At 38.3% G+C, this 21,746-nt stretch overlaps 1 protein-coding gene and 1 pseudogene across 4 annotated transcripts in view; one reads left to right on the top strand and one right to left on the bottom strand.

The window, feature by feature from the left end:
* Positions 1-21,746, top strand: part of NCOA2 (nuclear receptor coactivator 2) — a 290,146-nt gene that overhangs the window by 114,576 nt on the left and 153,824 nt on the right. The window lies entirely within an intron of this gene.
* LOC119051978 (beta-1,3-N-acetylglucosaminyltransferase manic fringe-like) lies at positions 2,726-3,528 on the bottom strand (annotated as a pseudogene).

Here is a 21,746-nt window from a genome sequence, read left to right on the forward strand (position 1 = left end):
TTAAGACATATACAGGGCTAGGCAAAAGTAGGTTTGTAGTAGTAATACAAATAAATATAATAATAAATAATACAAGAATAAACTCTGTTTCATGTAGACATAAACCTACTTTCCTCACTGCTGTATGTTTAAGTCATCTATTTAATTACATGTACTATTTACTTATATTGATTGAATTTCATAGTTAGAGGCCAATCATCAGTGTGGTTTCAATACAGAGACATGAATGTAGAACCAAGTATTAACAAGCGATCCTATTTCAATCATAGTACAAGTGAAACTTCCAGTTCTTGGAAGTGAAAGATCATTTATAATTGCTAGCATGTATATTGTCCTCACCAGGTAGTGTTCTAAGCTTTTCATAGTAACCCTCAGAAAATACACATAACCCTCAGAAAGAAAAACCTATTAACAAGCTGCTGTTATGTGATCTCATTTTAGAAATGGGGCAGGGAGAGCACTGAGAGGTTTAACGACTTGCCCAGTGATTTACACCTCATTTAATTTGCTAGTTAGAGGCACAACTGGGATTCAGACCCAGTCTACCATTGGTAGCGTTTTGCCTGTCAGTTTATTCTCCTAAAACCAGACCATCAGAGCCTCCCCTTCTTAAGTTTAATAATACCAAAATAAAGTTTCAAGCTAACCTTCCAAGTGTGGGTAAGGATCTGACAAGGCTCAGTATGGAGCTTGCTGCTTCTCCCTCCCAGTGACTATCTGCGGACCGTTCTCGTTGTGGCTACCAGCAAAACTGAAAGCCCATTAGCTTGCTCAATTGTATCGTATCAGAAATGACTGACTGCCTGACTGATTAATTAATAAAGGAAAATGAAGGTCACAGAAATGATGGTAAGCTGTTTCTGGCTTCATATGAGGTTACATGGATAATTCATTCAGTGGGATTTATGTTTAGATGTTCCATTAACATTGTTTATGCTGTTGTGAAGGATGGAAAAGAGGGGGACTAATCCACTTTCTTTTCCCTCTTTTTAAAAATAACTTTAGGAAGTTTTACTCAATTAAAAAAATCTTTAAAACGGATTTCCTGGAATTCCCATAATAAGAAATCCTATGATACTTTGACACAAAGAAAATGTTTTAGAAAAAAATTATATTTTTACATTTCTGAGAGTGACTGAGAATCATTTCAATTACTTTTAAAAAGTGCTTAATTTATATTGAAGTAAAGTTTATTCCATGTTGACTATACTTTGGTTCAGATAATCGTGATCTAAATTATTAGACACTGCATTTACATTCTACACAATATTGAAAAATTAGGCCACCCTACCTCTCAGATTTTTTTTACTTTTTTAATGCAAAGTAAAATCAGTAGGATCAGTACATAGTGATTTAGTGGCTTATGACTTTTTGGTGATATAATTAATGTTATGCACTGTAAATACCAAAAGAGGAATTAATTACTTATCACCTCAAATTTACTTCATTTGTAGCTGCCATTTCCCTTTTTTCTTTTTATAAAAAGATTTTAAAGCGTATATATGTACATATATAAATGAAAGCATATATTATATATTAAAGTTATGTTTTAATTAATACTTTGAAATAATGCTTTCAGCTTTTAATAATTCATGCTATTTCTTACATCACTGGATAAATCTAGCTCTAAAACTTTTGAGTCTCCATATTGTAACCCATGGTAATTAAATCTCTTAAAGAGTTTGTTTTATATATCCTCTAGTAATGGCTTGATGATATTTATTTATTTATTTACTTACTTACTTATTTATTGGTTTGAACAAATAAGGATTTAATTTTCTTACAGAACCAGATGCTAGACAAAGCAGATGTGAATGATTATCTTGGCCTTTCCTTCATGGCAGCAAGATGGCTGCCCCAAATCCAGACATCACACCCATATTCACAGCAGGAAGACAGAGTATGGGGCTATAAAACTTTCCCCAGAATCTTCTCTATTGCCTTTGCTCAGTTTACACTAACAGACAGAGCTGTAACTATAGGCAGAGGTGGGTCACATGGCAGCTCCTAGCAGCACAGGAAGCTGAGACAAAGTGATCAAAAGAGTCATCAAGGTTGGCTGGGACTCATTGTGATCCATCATCTGATGTCAGGCTGATACTGTTTGTAGCAGGCTAATACTTCAAACAAAATTGGGTTCTATTAGCAAGGGGTGGGGGCAAGGAGCTGGAGACTGGTCAGTAACAACAGTATCAGCCACACACTCTGCATTTGGCTACTTTTCCACCTGGGTCCTCTCAGTGGTTGAGGATCTAGCCAAGGAATCCAGGAGTGGGTATCTCAGTGTTTGACCCCAGGGGAATGGCTGAGAGACCTGAGCTGAGGATAGGGGCCCACCCCAACCAGGGGCCCATGTAATTCTCTGCAGAGTTAGGACTCCTAAACTCAGTGCCCCCACCCTGTTCAATTCAGCCACCCAGGGCCCAGTGGAACCAAACCCTGGGGCCTCTGGCCTTCACCTGGTCTCTGTGATGTCCAACTCACTTTGCAGGGGTCTGGGATGCCTTCGCCACCAGTCACCATCCAACACTTGGCTTAACCACTACTTGGGGCCCTTCTAGGGATTACCCACCCCAGGGCATTTGCCATAGACCTTCAGGGTTGCCTTGGGAGGTAAGGGACAACCAGAGGCCTCAGCCCAGCAGTTGTGCAGTAGTTCAGGTTCATCAGGCCACCAGCTGTGGGCACCAGTGAGTTTCTGGGTAGAGGAGACAGTGTCATTAAGTTACAGAGTGTCATTAAGTGTCGCTCTGTACAGAGCATCAAAAACTGTCATTAAGTTCTCAAGAGAGAAGGGGCTCTGTAACTTAATGACACTGAGCTTCCCCTCAAAGTTGGGTAGCTTAGGGTGACCTGCTCCAGGAGCCGGACAGCCCCCAGCAGCTACAGGTGGCTGTCCAGCATGCACTCAATTATGTAGCCCACAATACAGTCATCAGGGAGCCAGGTGTGCGCAGATGTGTCCACAAAGCAGAGCCAGTGGCCCACCGGGCCATCTTCAAAGCCAGATGTGAATTGATGGTTAATGCTGAAACCAGCACCCCTGGTGGTGAACCAGAACTGTGCCAGCCTCGTGTGATTGTGGGGCTGTGGCTCAGAAGTGCAGGTGGGCTGGGCTATGTAGACATGAAGGGTCTATGGGAAGGGTTTTAGCAGCTTCAGTGGTGCCCTTGTGTTTAGTTAGTTGTTATTGTCCACATGGAAGAACCTTGGCCTGCTGGCAAGAAGGCATCAAATTCAGTAGTCATCTTGTAGGACAGGGCTGGGCAGCTGTGCCTCACAGAGCAGTTGGTGACCACGAGGTGGGGCCCCAGTCTTACCTGGGCTGTCTTTGAAAACAAATGTCTGTTGCCTGGTCCTGGAGATCTACACGTGGAGCAGAAGCTCCAGGCAAGAGTGGTGGAAGGCATAGGTCATCTTGGTCACAATGAAGACATGCAGCTGCAGCTCAGGGGGCCAGGGGCATGGTGGGCTCAGCTCTTCAGTGGCAGGCCCAAGTGGTACCAACAGCAGAGGAGCCCCATGCATAGAAGAATGAGGAGGGCTCCTGCATAGGTCCTAGGACCCCAGCTGGTCAGGCAGGGGCCCCAGCAAAGATAAAAGTTCCAGGGGCATTGGATAGGCAAGGAGGAGAGAGGTGGAAATTGATGTCCTGGCCCCAGAGGCCAAGACATCGCTGCCCCTCCACCTCTGCTTCCACCAGCCCTCTGCCTGCTCTTGATATTCTTTTAAAATCAAGAGAGGAAATATTTTTATGAATTAAAATATAAAGGAGCTTTAAGAAGGAAGCTTGTTTTACATACCTATATCCTGCTTGTCTTTAATATACCTTTTATTTCATCAAATTCTTAATATCAGCTTGGGAGAGAGAAATTATCCCCATGTTATAGATGAAAACACTGAGGCTCATAGAGAATAATTAGTCATATAGAGAGGTGGGATGCTCTTGAATTTAAACTTGGGACTATATATTTTCCAAATCTCTTTCTAGTACAACATAGGGCTTCCTCTAGGGATGCAAATGGCACATCTTGATTAGGTGAAATCCTTGGTTTTCTTGTTCATTCTTCAGTCAGCTGACAGTCTTACAAAGTAGTATACTAACAAATACAAAAGAAGGCATTGTAGTAGGTATACAATGTGGAAAGCGTGTGCTGTGCCCACTACTGTCCATTTCTTGACACTCTAGACCTTAGGTTATATTGCTATGCAAGGTACCTGTTGTGTGTTCTAGATCATTAACAGCTAGAAATGAAACACAGAAAAAAGGGATTTTGTTGTTGTTGATGAGATCCAAGTGCCACAAAGACAGAAAAATAACTGTTGGTTACATCCTTAGCTCAAAGTGTTTTAAAAATGGGGGCTGTTACCGGTGCCTGCTATATTCCAAACCTACTCCAACTAGATCGTGAATTTCCCTTCTAAATGGTATGGAGTAATCCATAATGCATGGGTTCATACCAAGCACTAAGTAAATTCTTAACAATTTTAATTTACCTAGTAGAGTTTAAGAAATTATATCTGGTATATTCTCTAACTAAAAGAACAAACACCTCTAGTTGAAAAGGTATAAAAAGTGATTAAGCTTGATCATTTATAAATCAATTAATTTATAAATTGATTAATATAAAAATTATTACAAATGTAAGGATATTATAAGAACAGTGTCTTTCTACAAGGAGTTGCAGTAACATTGGAGAGAAGGAATAGAAAAAGTTTAGTCCTATTGAACATCTAAATTAGCCCACCTAATAGCCCATTTATTTATTTTTTTTTAAGATTTTATTTATCTTTAGAGGGGAAGGGAAGGAGAGAGCGAGAGAAACATCAATATATGGTTGCCTCTGATGTGTCCCCTGCTGGGAACTGGCCTGCAACCCAGGCGTGTGTCCTGACCAGGAATTGAACTGTGATCCTTTGGTTGGCAGGCCCACCCTCAAATCCCCTAGCTGTGCCAGCCAGGGCTAGTTCCTTTATTCTTGATACCAGTGAGTCTAATCTATTCTCCCATTTCAAATTCCACTTCCCTATCTTCCTGTGGTATTTGTTCTTTTTCTAGTATGTGGCTTTCTTGTGTTAAGATCATTTACACAAAGTGCTTAGAACAATGCCTATCACTTGGAACATTGTTTTTAAAAATTAGCTTTTGTCTTCCTCATTCTCCTCCTTCTCCTCGACATCTGCCTCTTTCTAGTCCTCATCTCCAATTCCTGTTCCTAGTTCAGGTTGAATTACACTTCTGGAAATTTCAGGTCAGCGACTCAGCTAAGCTACAACTATTGCCCAGGCCATATACTTTGCTCTTCTTTCTTTCTCCTGCTATTTCTCATTCATTTTGTGTATTAACTGTCTTAACTTAAATTGCCAGAGGGTAGAGGCAAAGCTGCTTTCCTGAGTAACAACCCAGTAATCATTGTTCGCATACAAGCAAGCACGCACGCTTGCACACGGTGCAATTTTCTGATGTACTCATCAGAAAACCGGGGCACTGGGTTGCTCTGGATAGTCACTATACACTAGAGGCAAATCCCATCACTTGAGTTTATTTTTATAGCAGACCCGGAACTACCAGCTGGCACTATTATTAGTGATATTGAAAGAAACCAGGAATTTATGAGAGGGAAGTTTTACATATTTGGGAAGAAAACAAATCCAATGACCTGCCTACTTTCATCTAACTACTTAGTAGTAAAGATGGGATCCAGAGTAATTATCCTGTCACCCATGTAGTCCTTTTTGGACAAGTGTTTCTGTAACAATCAATATGTGTGTGGTAATGTACCTTCATCAGTCTTTATTTTCAATCTGTATGCACCTAGTTAGATAGAGGGAAATTGGATTAACATTATCCCCATACTGAGATACTGAATTAAATAATATTTTCCCTTTGTATTGATGTTTAATAGAAGCTCCCGAAATGAAGTTGGAACATAACACACATGTGTACACACTTAATCATTGGAGGGGATTAGTAGACATTCTGTAGTATCACCTACTTTCTATAAAGTTCCATCATTTCATATTGGTACCAAATATTCGGAATGGTAAGTCCTAAGGACTGTACGATCTTAAATAATAAAGATAAAATTATCTGTAGAATGTTATATTTACTAAAATAGAAGATTATGATCACACAGTTTTAAGAGACCTTTGATTAGTGAACCAAATTTGGTAGTGGTAGTGAGGTAACATAACTTGTCATCTCACAAACATCCTGGTCAATAGTAGTTTTATTATATGGTCTTTATTTTGCAGGTGTAAGAACCAGAAATTCTAAAGCCTGCTGCTTTTTTAAGACAGATACTGTGATAGCTGTGGCATGCAGCCCCATGTCAAGCCACGCAATCCTGAGCTTTGGCCCTGGCGTTACGGCAGGACACTGGGACAGAGGCCACGTTTCTCTTTTCTCTGAGGCCTCTGGTTCTGTTTAGTGTGGTTACTTTTGCTGCCCATCCAAGGAAAGCCAGTGGGGTGAAGAGTTTCCTAGTGTAGAGGCCTTTCTGGGAATATTCCCTAGCCATTCACAGTTAACTTACCTTTTTCCCTGAGCCACTGGAGGCCACAACGTAATGTTTTCTATATTAACAGCTGCTTATGTTCCTTGAATAAACAGGGATTTAAGTTACTACAGCTACAGAAAGGTCTTTTGTGCCCGGGATTTTAAATATATTTTTTGTAAATGTTAATGACTAGCTTATGATGATGCTTAACATCTTCCTTAGATGCTTCCATACCCAGGGTGGCTGATATATACAGTGTTTCACTCCCCTTCTTACCTCTGCAGATAACTGTCTGATGGGGCATTCTTTCCACACAGCCCACACGCACTCCCATATGTAATGGGAAGCTCCCAACAGTGTTACGCAAAACCATGCTTTAGGAAGAAGATCCTAGTAGGCTACATAGTGTGGATACTAGCGTTCACACCTGATTTTCTGACCTTTGTCACATCGTTCATTCTACTATACTCTAAAAGTCACTGAAGAATTAAGATAATGTTTTTATTTCAGTATCTTTCCAACAAAATCAATATAACTTAGATGAATTCCCAATTTTGTAACATTTCACGTATACTTTATTCAGAAAAACTATCCCTACCCTTCTTTCACCCATAGAGAAATAGTTGGTAGACTGAATATAAAATTCACTACTCCTACATCTTGCATGAAATGGGAAAGAATTCTACATAACCAGACCTAATCCTTCAGGGTTTTTTTTCTTTTTTTCAAATTGATTACCTAGAAAACAAATGAATTTTGGTGCCTAGTTATAGGCTGACACAGGCAGATGATCCCTGACCTGTGGCCGTGGACTCTTGACTGCCTAAAAGAAACCCAGTGAAAACCAGTATGAGCAGAACTGGAATTTACTTCTCATGTAGTGGGAGTTTAAGACTACAGCTGTCTCTGGGCACATCTGGGTGAGAGGATTTAATGATGTCACTGGAACCATCTGTCTTTCTTTTGTTCCCACTTTCCTCTGTGTTGGCTTCTTTTTCAATTAGGACCCACGTGATAGCAGAGAAGGTCCTGAGAAGCTCTGACTTACATCTTAACAGCCAGTGCTGCCCTTTTTTAAAGAGCACTTTTCTGACAGCTCCAACAAAAACTGCAGGACCGACTTACTCACTGGTCCACCTTTTATTACCCGTCTACTTCTGAACCAGTCCTCTCCAGGGTCCTGGGGTAGAACAAGCATTTGGCTAGGTCCTGGGCACACGAGGGGCTGCGTGGAAGGGTAGATGTCAGTTCCACTGGGAACTGCCCCATGACCTGACAGTGAGTGTTGCTGGCCTCTTGGTAATAGGCAGCCGAGACTATGGTTTGTGTGTTTTCTGTTTCTTTGCCCAATTTGTTTTCAAGCCCAGAGCCTAGAAAAGTTCTACTCACTCGGGGGAATTATTCAGGTATGCCATCAATTAGCATTTTCTTACAAAGCCATAAGTCTGTGCGGAGTGTTCTGCTCTATGCCGTTCATTGTGCTGGATCCACTAGCTATGAGAAAAGACACATTTTGCTCACTTGGAGCTAATACTGTCTTGGAGATGATGGTGTATAAAAAGATAGAGGATAAACAGTTCTGTGGCTAAGGGGAATGCGCACAGGGGCAGAGGGGGCAGTTCCAGGCTGAGAGGGCAGCATGTTAAAAGGTCCAGTGGTGAGAGAGAATAATTAACCAAATTAGTTCCTTATACCTGCAACAGAAGTTGTCAGAGATCAAGACTGCAGAGGTTAGTGGGGCAAGATCACCTAAGAGTCTTATACTTGCTGAGGCATTTTTACTTTAATCGAGTACCACGGGGATCCATTGAAGAATTTGATGCCTGGAAATGAAATGATGAAATTGGTATTTTAGAAGGAATATCCTGCACTGGGGTGAGTGGACTAGAGGAGGTCGGGGCTGGAGGCTGAGACAGATTTAGGCTATTGAAGTAACCCAGGTGAAATGACAGTGTGAACCGAGGGATGACTGTGAACTGAGGGTGTGGAGGAGCTTTGGTTGATACTAATGTGAATTGGTAGGAAGGTAATAATTGGATGTTCAGAGGAGGAGGAATCATTACAGATCCTACAAAAGCCGAGGCTTTGTCTCCTTTGAATATCTAGGCTCATGCTACAATATGGATTAACCTTTAAAAATAATTGATTATAAAATTCTTTTACTTGTAAAATGGGACGACAAAATGTAAGGTAGAATATGTGGCTAGTAAAGAATGAAAAATTATGACAAATTTTAAGGTGCCTTGTATATGTAGTTGATGTCCATGCTTTTGAAAGGTCTGTGTATTAGCACTTCAGAGAATTGTTGTGAAACCGCTGGTGTACATATAGTTAAAATTTGGCACTCAGGAGACTTTGCAGCAGTATTTTTGAATTTGCTTCTGAAATCCCTTCAATTTGCTACCCTTTAATGTTAAACTTTTCTTCGCCTCCAAGAGCAAGTCCCTCATCTAAGAGACTGGAGCATTTATTTCTCTTCCCTGAGACCTTCCTCCCCTTATCTTTTTAATTGCAGTGCTGTTATGGGTCCTGTCCCAAATTTTTTCTTCATTTTCTCTTCATTTAATTTAGGAATATTCATTTCATATTAGTGATGTGCCTCTTTATATCTTTGAGGAAGGAACTGGTATTCTCCTAGTGTATTGTAAAATTCTCCTATTTAAATTGATGGCAAATGTTGAAATATGTTGCTTAATTAGGGAATCATTAATAGAAAGAACAATTCTAGATACTTTTAACAGTGTTTTCAGCCACTATTTGACCTTCTATCTAAGTTGACCAAAAGCTCTTTGCAAAGTTTTATATTATTTTGAGCAGAGTAAACTTATTTTTTGCCCAAAATATTTCTGCCACACCAGCAACCACACAGCCTTTGTAATTTTTGAAAGTGTTTTTTAAGCACAGGAACCCCCATCTATCTATCTGTAACCACCATATAGCTATAACAGGATTTTTGTTGCCGTTATTTTCACTGGAGAATATTTCTTCTGCTGTTTGTCAGTCACATCTGCCCCTTCCTAGTTCTCTGAAAGAATTACCAATTAGAGTCTAGTTCTTTGTGTGATGTTCTAATTAATCAGGAAAGGAAAATTTGCTTTTAAGTCTATGTGAAAAGCCCCTGCTAATTAGAAACATTAATTCAAAATTTATTTCATATTTTCTTTGCTTAACTTGTTCTTCTTCAATTAGCTGGGAGGTTTTTAAATTAGAGTAATATTACATTGATTTACCTTGTTTTTTTAATAGACCAGATTCCTACATAAACAATTTGTAGGATTTGATCACTCATGCTGCTAGGTTACTCACTTGTAAATAGGGCTCAGAGGGGTTTTTTAAAATATTGGATTCTTATATATTGAAACCAAAATTCAGGTTTATGTGATTCATATATAGTATTTGTAAGTGTACAATTATTTTATAAGCTGAACTGTAAGTTAGTTTAGAGCTTTCTTTGTTTTTAAGGCCTGTCTTCATCCTTATGTGCTTTCCCATGATTCCTGCTGAATTTATGGTGATGATTTTAATTTGCTGGCAATTTCTGTGAGTAATTAAGGATAGAGTTCGGCATGTGAAGTTTGGTAACTGTAAATGAGAAAAATAAAAATGTAAGAGAGAATTTTAAAAAATGACATGTCTGTACCTATATTTGAATTTTAGGTTGCTTGCTAACAGACCAACTTAACTGCCTGGGTGAAAGGGCCTTTTTGTTAGATAACCACAGGCTTTTTATATGCAGACGTTTTAATATGTTTAATCGTAGTGTAAAGCTCATTTGTCTCATTCTCCAAGATAGTTCTCCAGTCTGGGATCCCAGTCATGGGAGGTGATGCATCCGTATTTCTGTTGTGAACGGTTAAGGTGAAATGAGTGGGATTAGTGAGCAGCATGAATAATAGAGTTCACTTAGTGACAGTGAAATGGACATCCTGTGTACGAATACTTTTTAAATGTGAATTGTTGGGTTATAAGCTATCAGTGGTCTTGTAAAGGAGTTTTTAGTCTAAAAGTGGTATCTTTGGCATTTACACAATGGAATTCTATGCAGCAGAAAGAAAGAAGGCGCTCCTACCCTTTGCAACAGCATGGATAGAACTGGAAAGCATTAATTATGCTGAGTGGAATAAGCCAGGCGATGAAAGACAAATACGATATGATCTCACCTTTAACAGGAAGCTAAACAACAAAACAAACAAGCAAGCAGAATATAACCAAAGACACTGAAATACAGAACAGGCTGACAGGGACCAGAGGGGAGAGGGAAGGGAATTTCAGGGGAAAAGGGGAAGGATTCACAAGAACAAGTATAAAGGACACATGGACAAAAACTAAGGGGGGGTGGAAATGGGAGGGAGGTGGGGAGCACTGGGGGGGGGGCTGGGATGGGAGTAAAAGGCAGAAAAGTGTACTTGACAATAGAACAATAAATTAAAAAATAAAAAGAAAGTGGTATCTTTGGGAGAATTTTGGGGAAATTAAGTACTTTTGCTAAATACAGAAATAAATATTACTTGCTTAATCATTAAAAACCGTGTCTGTAATAGGCATGTGAAATGGATTTGGAGATAGCATTCATGTTGTTGCGTAAACTTGCGATTGGGTAGTTCCAAAATTGTTCAGAGTATTGTTCTAAGATGACATACGGTAAAAAAAACATTTGTGATTGGTAATGAGTGGAAAAATATACTGTAAACTTTTGACCCTACTGAAAAAAAACCCCTAAAACTGGGGATGTGTAAAGCACCTACAGATGGCAAGGTTTAGCATCAAGATTTAGTCAACTCTCACCCTTCACAGCAATTATGATCAGGTTACACCCTATACACTTCAGGAACTTCACTGTTTTAATGGGGTAAAGTTGAATCTGAATTGCCTTTCGGGTACTTATATATGCTAGAGAACTGTCAAGTACATTCAACCTAAAAATTCCAGCATTGTACAAGTTTTTATTGTTACTTAAGTTAAATGTTTGCTTGACCTCCCTCCCTCCCTCCCTTCCTCCCTCCCTCCCTCCCTCCCTTCCTTCCTCCCTTCCTTCCTTCCTTCCTTCCTTCCTTCCTTCCTCCCTTCCTCCCTCCCTCCCTCCCTCCCTCCCTCCCTTCCTTCCTACCTTTGCATAAAGTTGTAAGTTAAAACCATTTAGACTGTGAAATTTTTGAAATGTTTGCTAATCGCCCTAGGCTACTCTTACAATCATTTAAAATTAGAAATATAGTTTGGCAGTCTGTAAGCAGTTACTGATTACTTTTTCCCATTGCAATAAACTTAGAAGATTGACAAACAATTATTAAAAGCAGTTTGCAGGCCAGTTTTTAAAATATAAAATATCAAAGATAAAATTATTTGTCTAATAAAATGCATATGTAACTACATACATTGTATTAGTTTGTAACTAATGTATATCTCTAATATTTCTGAAGGTGTTAGAAATGATTATAAAAACTGAGGATGAAAAGACCATTTTCTTTGAAAATATCTATTTATGTGTGTTTAAATCTCCATAGATTTAATAAAAAGATGATTATTTTTTCAAAGAGGATTTTTATTTAGGAAATTACTTAGTCCTTTTTTTTAACATTAAACATTCAGTTTAATGTTATTTCTAACACAATGTTGCTTTGTATGCTTCTATCAAATAAGGAGTAAAAATTATATTATGATTTCTTTAGATGGCCTAACCACTGACCACCAGTTCCCCCTTCTCCGGTGTTCCCTCTTCATTTACACACCCCTTGATCCCTTCATTTGAGTTGATTTGTAATCCGACTCTTGTGACAGATGTTAGGAGGTGGAGCAAAGGGATTCTCTGCTCTCAGACCAGTCCGTTATCAGACTGCTGTATTAAATCTGTGGTCAGGGACGAAAAAATTCTTTAGCCTTTGAAAATTGCTTTTATCAAAGGGAAAGCACATGGTAATATAAACCAAGATGACAGAGAGAAATTAAGGGAGGAGTAGAAAAGACATGAAGCTAAATTAGACGCTACAAGGATGTTTTGGAGGAGGGGGCAGGGATTTCATGTTGAAGCATGTGTTTTGCTTTGACTGAACCTGGCTTAATTTCTGTAAACAGCCCTCCTTTTAGGATGAATCAGTGCATTTTAGCCATGTCTATACCTGCAGCAGAATACTGCTGATGAAAGTTTATAGGCAATTTAAAGATGGGAGAAGAAAAGTGAAAAAGCTTGATGTTTCAGAGATCCCACAGATTCGTCCAAGTTTGAACACATTCTGAAGTTCAAAAACTGTGGCTCCTTTCAAAACTCTACTTTTCAAGTATTTGTAGGTAAACTTTCATAACTTGGAAATCAGTGGACCTCAGAATTTATACTTTTTAATATTTTCTTTTGATAGTTATACATGTGCATAGAATCCATACAATTTTCCAGTGTCCTTTTCCAATTTATTAAATCTCTATAAATTTTTTCCTGTGGAAAGTATTTTCTCTGGAAAGTGAAAGCATTTTAGTTAGGACCTTCCTTCCTTAGGCAGTGAGATGCAAGAGTGAGGGGAAGGGCCAATAGTGTACTACTAGGTAGAAGCCATGTTTGCGAATGCAGGCCTTTTGAGCAGTGTGCAGATGCCCAGACCATGGTCAGAAACAAATGGTCACTACGGTGTGCTGCGATGTTTCTGTCCGTGTCAGTAGTGGCGAAGATCTGGTCACACTGTCCTGTGGTTCACTCTTTGTCTAAAGCTTGGCCAAACAGAGTGCTGACACAATTCTGGTTTTGCTTTTTGATGTTGAAAGTACTAATGTGTGAGCTCTGGAAAACATTTAAATCACTCTAGTTTCTCCATACTCCAGTCCAGTGAGAGCAGCTTTTAGTAATTTAAAGCTTAAGAAGTTGAGTATTTGTTTCCCTAAAATCTTCCTTTATTAAAAGCATTTAATTTAAAAAGGGGAAAGAGCTTCTCAGTTTTCCCATTAGACAGCACAAAAGAAAGAGCATAATGACTGCTTATTACACAATCCTCACATAAGCATGGCTGTTTCAGTTTGCAACCAGAGTCGCAATGTAGGTACATTTAGTCAGTTGAAACATGTAAAAAATTAATGTTAATAATCTCAGTCTCCTTGACAGTACTCTGGTGCTTAACTTTTCTCTTACTTCTTTGAACTTACTATTTTCTGTTAACAACAAAAAAACATTTCATGGCAAATCTGTCATTTACTGTACCGCATCTTGTATATAATCAAGACCAGAAGTGGATGTTTACTGTTTGAAAGATGGCAAAAAGAGGGCTTTTCTTTGCTTTAAGAAACTTCTTTATTTAAAAAAAAAAAGCAGATGCCTTTGTTGCTTTTGTTAATATGACAAAATATATTTTCAATATATATCTTCCCTTTTACTGCATATTATAAAACATTAATTAAATCAGCAATCTAAGCCACATTCATAGATTTTTAGTTGCTAACTTAATCTGCTTTGAAAAATCCTACCAAGCAGTACTCTATTTTAATAAATGTGGGGTTCGTAATTCATCATCATTGTTTTTATCTTTAAACTAATTGCTCATAGGTATTTGATCACAGTAAATGAATTCGAGCATGATCACATAGGGCATTCCTTTTGATTAACTATGCAAGCATATTTACTTGAACAGACTGTGTTAATGTCTACTGAGTAGGCAGATTTCAAAATATGTTTCCTTGTGCACCAGAAATGTAAATGTAAGTTTCTTCAATAAGAATAACATCAAATATTTAATTTCCATTTTACATTATTGGTAGAAGGAATAGGGGAGCCCAGGTGGCAGAAAACACTAAAGCAGAATTTTTTATGTTTATTTTGCTTACTTTTAAAGAAAAGCAATACATTTATATAGTGAAGAAATGCAGAGAGTATAGGACAGCACTGAACATAATTTCAGGTATTAGGATATGATTTCCATTACTAATTAAGAGTTATCTGACCTGTGGTAGTAAACAATTTGCATGTCAGTTGATGGTACTACAGTCATCTTTATTTCTTGCCATATTTATTTTAGAGCTGGATGGAAGAGGCCCTGGGAATCATTTAAATCCTTTAAAGTTAAGGCCTATAGTTAGTAAACAATTTTCTGGCTGTTGCATAGTTACTTAAAGGATTTGCTGGATCATGAATCCAGGTTCTCAACTTCCCGGTTCAGTGGCTCTTATTATCAAACCATGGGACTTCCCTAATTGTTTCAGTAAATGAAACATTTACACTGGTTTCTGTACATGAAATTTTCACTGGTTTCTGGTAGTCATTGGAAGTGGTATATATATATGTAGAACAGATTGGTAATTGCCAGAGGGGAGGAGGTTTGGGCTGGGTAGATGTGATAGGTGAACAAGGTCAAGAGGTACAAACTTCCAGTTATAAAATAAATAAGGCATGGGGATGTAGTGTGCAAAAAAAGTACTAGGGAGATAATGTGTAGCATGACTATGTCATGATATGTAGGAAAGTTTTTAAGAGAGCACGTAGATCCTTAGAGTTCTCATCACAAGGAGAAATTTTGTTCTTTTCATTTTAGCTATATGAGATAATGGATGTTAACAAATCTCATTGTGGTAATCATTCCATGATATATGTAAATCACACAAAGTAAAGTGCTATATGTTGAGTCTGGCAAAGTTAGTAATTAGGGTTTTAGTGAATATATGTATATGTATTTTTAAAACCTCTCTTATAACCAAGGTGCTCTTAAGCTATTAGATTGAATATTAAAGTTTCAACATAGACACACCTATGAATTTTTATTGTGGATAAACTTTTTAAAAGATTTTATTTATTCATTTTTAGAAAGAGGGGAAGGGAGGGAGAAAGAGAGGGAAACATCAGTGTGTAGTTGCCTCTCACATGCCCCTACTGGGAACCGGGCCCACAACCCAGGCATGTGCCCTGCCTGGGAATAGAACTGGCCACCCTTTGGTTTGCTGACCGGTGCTCAATCCACAGAGCCACACCAGCCAGGGCTATTGTGGATAAATTTAGATTGACTTGCTTTAAATCAGTTAATATGTATATGCTGTGTATTGAGTAAAGTTATTCCTTGTTTTGTCTTGGTTTCTAGTGAAAAATTGGAAATAATTTTTATAAAGTTAGCATTTAAGTTGAAGCTACAACTTTGTTTAATATTTTTCTCTTCTTGCATGTATTAGTTTGATGCTACAGTTGATGTTTTGGCTATACCAAATACTAGAATGATGCCAATATTCGTACTATAGAAAACAACCAGCACATGCATGAATGTAGATGCCGATTACCACCCTTTTATGGCAAAGTGTGCCTAAGTGTTAGTGACACTTAACTGTTAATGACACTGCAATCAGTGACATGATTGCAGTTGTTACAAAAAGTTGTGTCCATGTTTGTTTTGAAATATATGGATTCCACTTGGAATTTTATGGTGCTGTTAAAAATGATATATTCAAAGCCTGAGGAAAAATACTTCCGTGATGCTCTTAGGTAGAAACGATGAGATTCAATTTTATACCAGTGATTTTTTTAAAAAAGTATTTCGTGCAACTAGTCCTGTAAATAAATACATCACAATGTTAAATATTTAGATAGTGGAAATACATGTTTCCCTTCTTTTTTTACTTTTCCCAATATCATACATTTGTTTCTAATGAACATTTTCCTTATCAAAGTGATAAAAGAGAATACAATTATTTAAAAAAAACAGAGAAGCTGAGGAACTAGCTGATAATGTTTTATTTATACTTTTATAAGCTTAAAAGGGTCTTCTCACCAGAAAGGTATTTGCTTAGTCTCATCGTTTAAGCAGTGAAGCTACATAGTTTGCCCTCTAGTAACTGGTGTTACTTCCCATTAAAAGTACAGAATTCATATCAGGTGCTATTCTGTTTTACATACCCTAACTTATTTAATATTACAGCCCTTTGAGGTGCTGGTGGTGGGAGCTGAGGTGTGAAGAGGCGAAATAAGTTTCTAAGGTAACACATCTAGTGACCAGTGCAGCCGGCTTTGAACAGACTTGGCATCAGAGCCCATAATAGTTAGTATTGCATAGTAGTTACCTAGATTTTTCACTGTGCTATACAAAATGGGACCTGGAAAGAAAAGATAGAGGAATAAATAGTTAAATTGTGCCTAATATAAGATTTTACCTACAAACTATATGGTAAATGTGCAAACTTCTGTTTGTTGCAACATCATGTAACAATGGCCAGACAGAGTATCATTAAATTTAGAGGGTACATTGTAGGCAAATTGGTCTACTGGAAATTGGCTTTTAGGGTGGGTCTCAGTGTGCTTCCCAGGTGATTGAAATAGAGTGGCAGTGAGAAATCTCTGGCACCGCCCAGTGGGAGGGATAGCTCTTGTCTATTAAGACATTGAAGACAGAGAACAAAGAGTGGTTTACAGAATGGACTCCGGAAGATCACAGGACAGACTCCAAATTGTAGAAAGTGATTTCAGGAGCAGCTTCTCATATGGGCAACTCTACCTAGCAGGAACATCAGGGATTTATAAAAGAGGTTAATAATTCTTCTAAAACCAGGTATGCCAGGTAGTCAGTCATTAATGAATTCCCATAGGTTCTACTTCAAACAGGAAGTAAAATATAGAATGATTTATATAGAAAAGGAAATAAAAACTTAATATTTTAATGAGTAAGTTTATAATCTCTCTATTCCGAATATCATTTTCAGTGGTACTTAGCAGATATATATGTGTATATGTGTGTGTATATGTGTGTGTGTGTATATATATATATAAAATGAACTGTTTGTGTTTTATGTGGTAAATAGAATGACTAAGACATTTCTTACAAAGAATAATTTTATGGCTTTAAGAGCTTATTACTTAACTATTATAATTGGTTATTTTTTGGGTTCTCCTTTCTTTCATAAATTGGTCAAAGACATCTTTTCTATCACCCAGCAGAGAGGGAATGGACCTTTATAAACTCTTTTAGGAAGTGAGGATATTGGCATCAATAAGAATAGCCTAGCAATTATCAGCTGGACTAATGAATGAGCAGTGACATTTTTCTAGCATAATAACATAAGTCTTTTCCTAATCTACTTGTTTCTCCTAACAGTTAGGATAGTCTCCTCAGATATGTGTGAGTATTTTTATTTTATGAAAATTATTGAGAGAAAGAATTATATGGCCAGAGGTGGTAAGTAGTGGAGCCCAAGTTCAAGTACAGACCTTCTGACTCCAAGTCCATTGTTCTTGTTATTACAAATGTGTGCATCACAAGAAAATGTAATTATTCAAAGCTCCAGGGATGAACAGTAATTATTTTTGGTCAAAAAATGATATCATCTACCCTGGCCTGGTAGCTCAGTTGGTTAGAGCATTGTCCCAATATGCCAGGGTTGGGGGTTCAATCCCTGGTCACGGCACATACAAGAATAAAGTAATGAGTGCATAAATAAATGGGACAACAAATTGATCTGTCTCTCTTTCCCCTCTTTCTCCCCCTCCCTCTCTCTTTCTTAAAATCAATCAATAAAAATTAAAATAAATAGATCCTATAACCATATCATTTCAAAATTCATTTAATCAGAAAATATTAATTGAACCCTGACCACTACAAAGTACTGGTAGTTGTTCTGTGGGTTAAAATGAGCTCCTTGTCTTAGTTTATAGAGTAACTGAGTTCACATATATATTAACAGAAAGATAAAAAATATTTTAAATTCATGTACCAATATACATAGGCACTCTATGTGTGCACCTAAAACTATGTCTTCTGGCACATGCCTACATCTAATTAAGTCTTTGAATGAATAAATGTATGAATGAACTAACGAACAAACTAATGAGTCCAAAATAGAGTAAATTGCTTAGGGAGGGATTTATGGGGGACATAAGGCCTGTGACAAAGGCTTGGAAGACAGCTAAGATTTGGATACCTGGAGAGAGGTGGTGTTGGAGAGGTGCTACTCTGGGCAGGAGACAGAGCTTAAACAAAGAGGAAGAAGAAGGAGCAGAGCCCGTGCAGGGCTTTGAACAGAGAGAGCATTGGCCAGAGAGATCCTTCTCGTGCAGGAGTAGAAGATACCACCAGACATACAGCTTTGAGCCAGGCTTGGAGGACTTTAAATGCTAGGTTAAAGTGTTTGTCTTTCATTCTCTAGGCAATAGCTGCCGTTAAAGATTTAAATTCCAGGATCTGATGAGTGATATTACCAAAGTGACATTTGATATTGATCAATGTGCTCTTGGTACACAGGGTGTTTTGGGGGGGAAATGGAGAGAAATAGACTAGAGGTGAAAAGAACAGTGAGAGGCAAAGACTTGGTCTAGGACAGGGGGTCCAGCCTGGAATGTCCACTGGACTGAGGGGTGCTGGCTTTATTTAACAGCCAGACCTGTCAGAACCTGGTTACTAATTGTTTTAGAAAAGAGAAGTTCTATATAAGAAAACAGAATTATGAATAGAATAGCAGTTGTAAAGTTATCTGAAAACCAGCATCCTGTAGTGTGTTCTATCAAGGACTACCAAAGTGTGGCATTCTCCTAATCTGGATTTTAAATGTTTGTTCCTCTTTAACAAATAAAAACTGTAATAGTTTTTCAACCCCCTTTGTTTTGATTATTTATGCCATTATCTTCCCCTCCCCCCCAGAGGTAACTGCTATTCTGAATTTGTTTATTGTACCTGTGCTTCTTAGTTTTACTTTTCCTTTGTGCGTATTTAATTGTTTATAATATTTGGTATCATTTTCTGTGTTTTAAAGCTTAATTAAATAGTATCATATTATTCATACTGTTCTGTAACTTGGCCTTTTTCTTGTAGCATTTTTTTGAGGTAATATCCATGTATTTGCAGTCAGTCAGATGTGCAGTATTCCATTATATGAACATACTACACTTTGTCCATTAAACTTTTGATAACTTTTAGGTTATTTATAGTTTTTTACAAGTATAAGCATTCCAGGAGCAAATGTTTTTGTGCATGATACTTTGAGTGCGTATGGTAATTGCTAGGTTGTGGGATATATGATTCTTAAATCACATAAGACTTAAAATATTGACAATTTTAATGGCGTGAAATAGTATTTAATTTTAATTTTAATATGCATTCTCTGATAACTATTGAGTTTACCCAGTGGCCATTTTGGTTCTTCTGAATTGCCTGTTAATATACTTTGCTTGTTTTTCTATTAGGGATGTTTTCATACTGATTTTATAGTTATTGATAAGTATCATTTACTTCCAGTTGGCATTTAAAAATTACAGTTGATATGCAATATTTTGTTAGTTTCAGGTATACAACATAATGATTAGGCTTTTATATACCTCATGCAAAGATCACCCCAATAAATCCACTGATCACTGTCTATATTCTATGTGGGTTGGCATTTTTAACCTTTGGTTAACTCTGTAACTGTTTCTTTGGTAATCCAGTAAGACTATATATCACCTATGATTCTTGGTACTTCTGGCATAGGTAGATACACTTTGCCTCCTCACACAGCCAACATAAAGACAACAACAAATTTAAAAACAAAAAATAACCAGAGCTGCCAGAAAATCGAACTGAATGGAAGTCCGGCAACCAAGCAGTTAAAGAAGAAACGTTCACTCAGACAGGTATGAGGGGCAGAAATGGGCAGCCAGGGTGAAGAGGATACTCGGCAAAGTGACAGCTGGAGGACCAGGTGAGGCTGCAGCTTGTGGACCAGGCAGTCACACATTTGTGTGCAGATAAACAGGAAGAACAACTGGGGAGTGAGACAGGCTGTACAACCCAGGGTTCCAGCACTGGGAAATAAAGCCTCAAAACCTCTGGTGGTAAAAACCTCTGGGGCTTGTGGTGGCAGGAGAAACTCCGAGTCTTGCAGGAAAGTTCCTGGGGAAACCCACAGGGTCCTAGAATGTACACAAACTCACCCGCATGGGAATCAGCACTAGAAGGGCCCAATTTGCTTGTGGGCAGTGGGTGAAGTGACTGAAAACCGGCAGAGTGGAGCAAGTGGCATGGTTCCTTCTCTGACCCCTCTCCCACATACAGCCCTACAATATAGCAATGTGGGTTGCCCCACCTTAGCAAATGCCTAAGGCTCTGCCCCTTACAACATAATAGGTGACCTGAGACAAAAAAATATGGTTTTATTGAAAGAACAGATCAAAACTCAAAAAATAGAATCAAACATTGAAGAGGTAGCCAACCAGTCAGATGCAGAATTCAAAACATTGGTAATCAGGATGCTCACAGAACTGTTTGATTTTGGCCGCAAATTAGATGAAAAAATGAAGGCTATACTAAGTGAAATGAAGGAACATGCACAGGGAATCAATAGTGATGGAAGGAAAACTGGGAGTCACATCAATGGAGTGGACCAGAAGGAAAAAAGAAACATCCAACCAGAAGAGAATGAAGAAACAAGAATTCAAAAAATGTGGAGAGGCTTAGGAACCTCCAGGACATCTTTAAACACTCCAACATCCAAATTATAGGGGTATCAGAAGGGGAAGAGGAAGAGCAACAAGTGGAAAACTTGTTTGAACAAATAATAAAGGAGAACTTCCCCAATCTGGCAAAGGAAATAGACTTCTAGGAAGTCCAGGAAGCTCAGAGTCCCAAAGAAGTTGGACCCAAGGAGGAACATACCAAGGCACATCATCATTACATTAGCCAAGATTAAAATGAAGGAGAGAATCCTAGAAGCAGCAAGAGATAAGGGGACAGTCACCTACAAAGGAGTCCCCATCAGACTGTCAGTTGATTTCTCAAAGGAGACCTTACATGCAAGAAGGGGCTGGAAAGAAGTATTCCAAGTCATGAAATGCAAGGATCTACATCCAAGATTGATCTACCCAGCAAAGCTTTCATTTAGAATGGAAGGGCAGATAAAGTGCTTCTCAGATAAGGTCAAGTTCAAGAGTTCAAAGAGTTCATCATTGCCAAGCCCTTATTATATGAAATGTTAAAGGGACTTACCTAAGAAAAAGAAGATAAAAAAGATGAACAGTGAAAGGACAGCAAACTCACAATTATTAACAACCACACCTAAAATAAAAGCAAACTAAGAGGACAGCTAGGTCAGGAGCAGAACCATAGAAATGATCACAGGGAGGGTTAGCAACAGGGGAGTGGGAGGAGGAGAAGAGGGGAGAAGGTACAGAGAATAAATAGCGTAGACAGTAGGGAGAAAATAGACAGGGGGAGGGCAAGAATAGTGTGGGAAATGTAGAAGCTAAGGAACTTATGGCACATGGACATGAACTAAAGGGGGGGAATGTGGAGGATGGGGGGTGCAGGGTAGAGGGGAATGAAGGGGGTAAATGGG

Source organism: Artibeus jamaicensis, unplaced genomic scaffold (genome assembly GCF_021234435.1).
Source record: "Artibeus jamaicensis isolate MK-2021 breed Jamaican fruit bat unplaced genomic scaffold, CSHL_Jam_final scaffold_916, whole genome shotgun sequence".
Taxonomy (NCBI): Eukaryota; Metazoa; Chordata; class Mammalia; order Chiroptera; family Phyllostomidae; genus Artibeus; species Artibeus jamaicensis.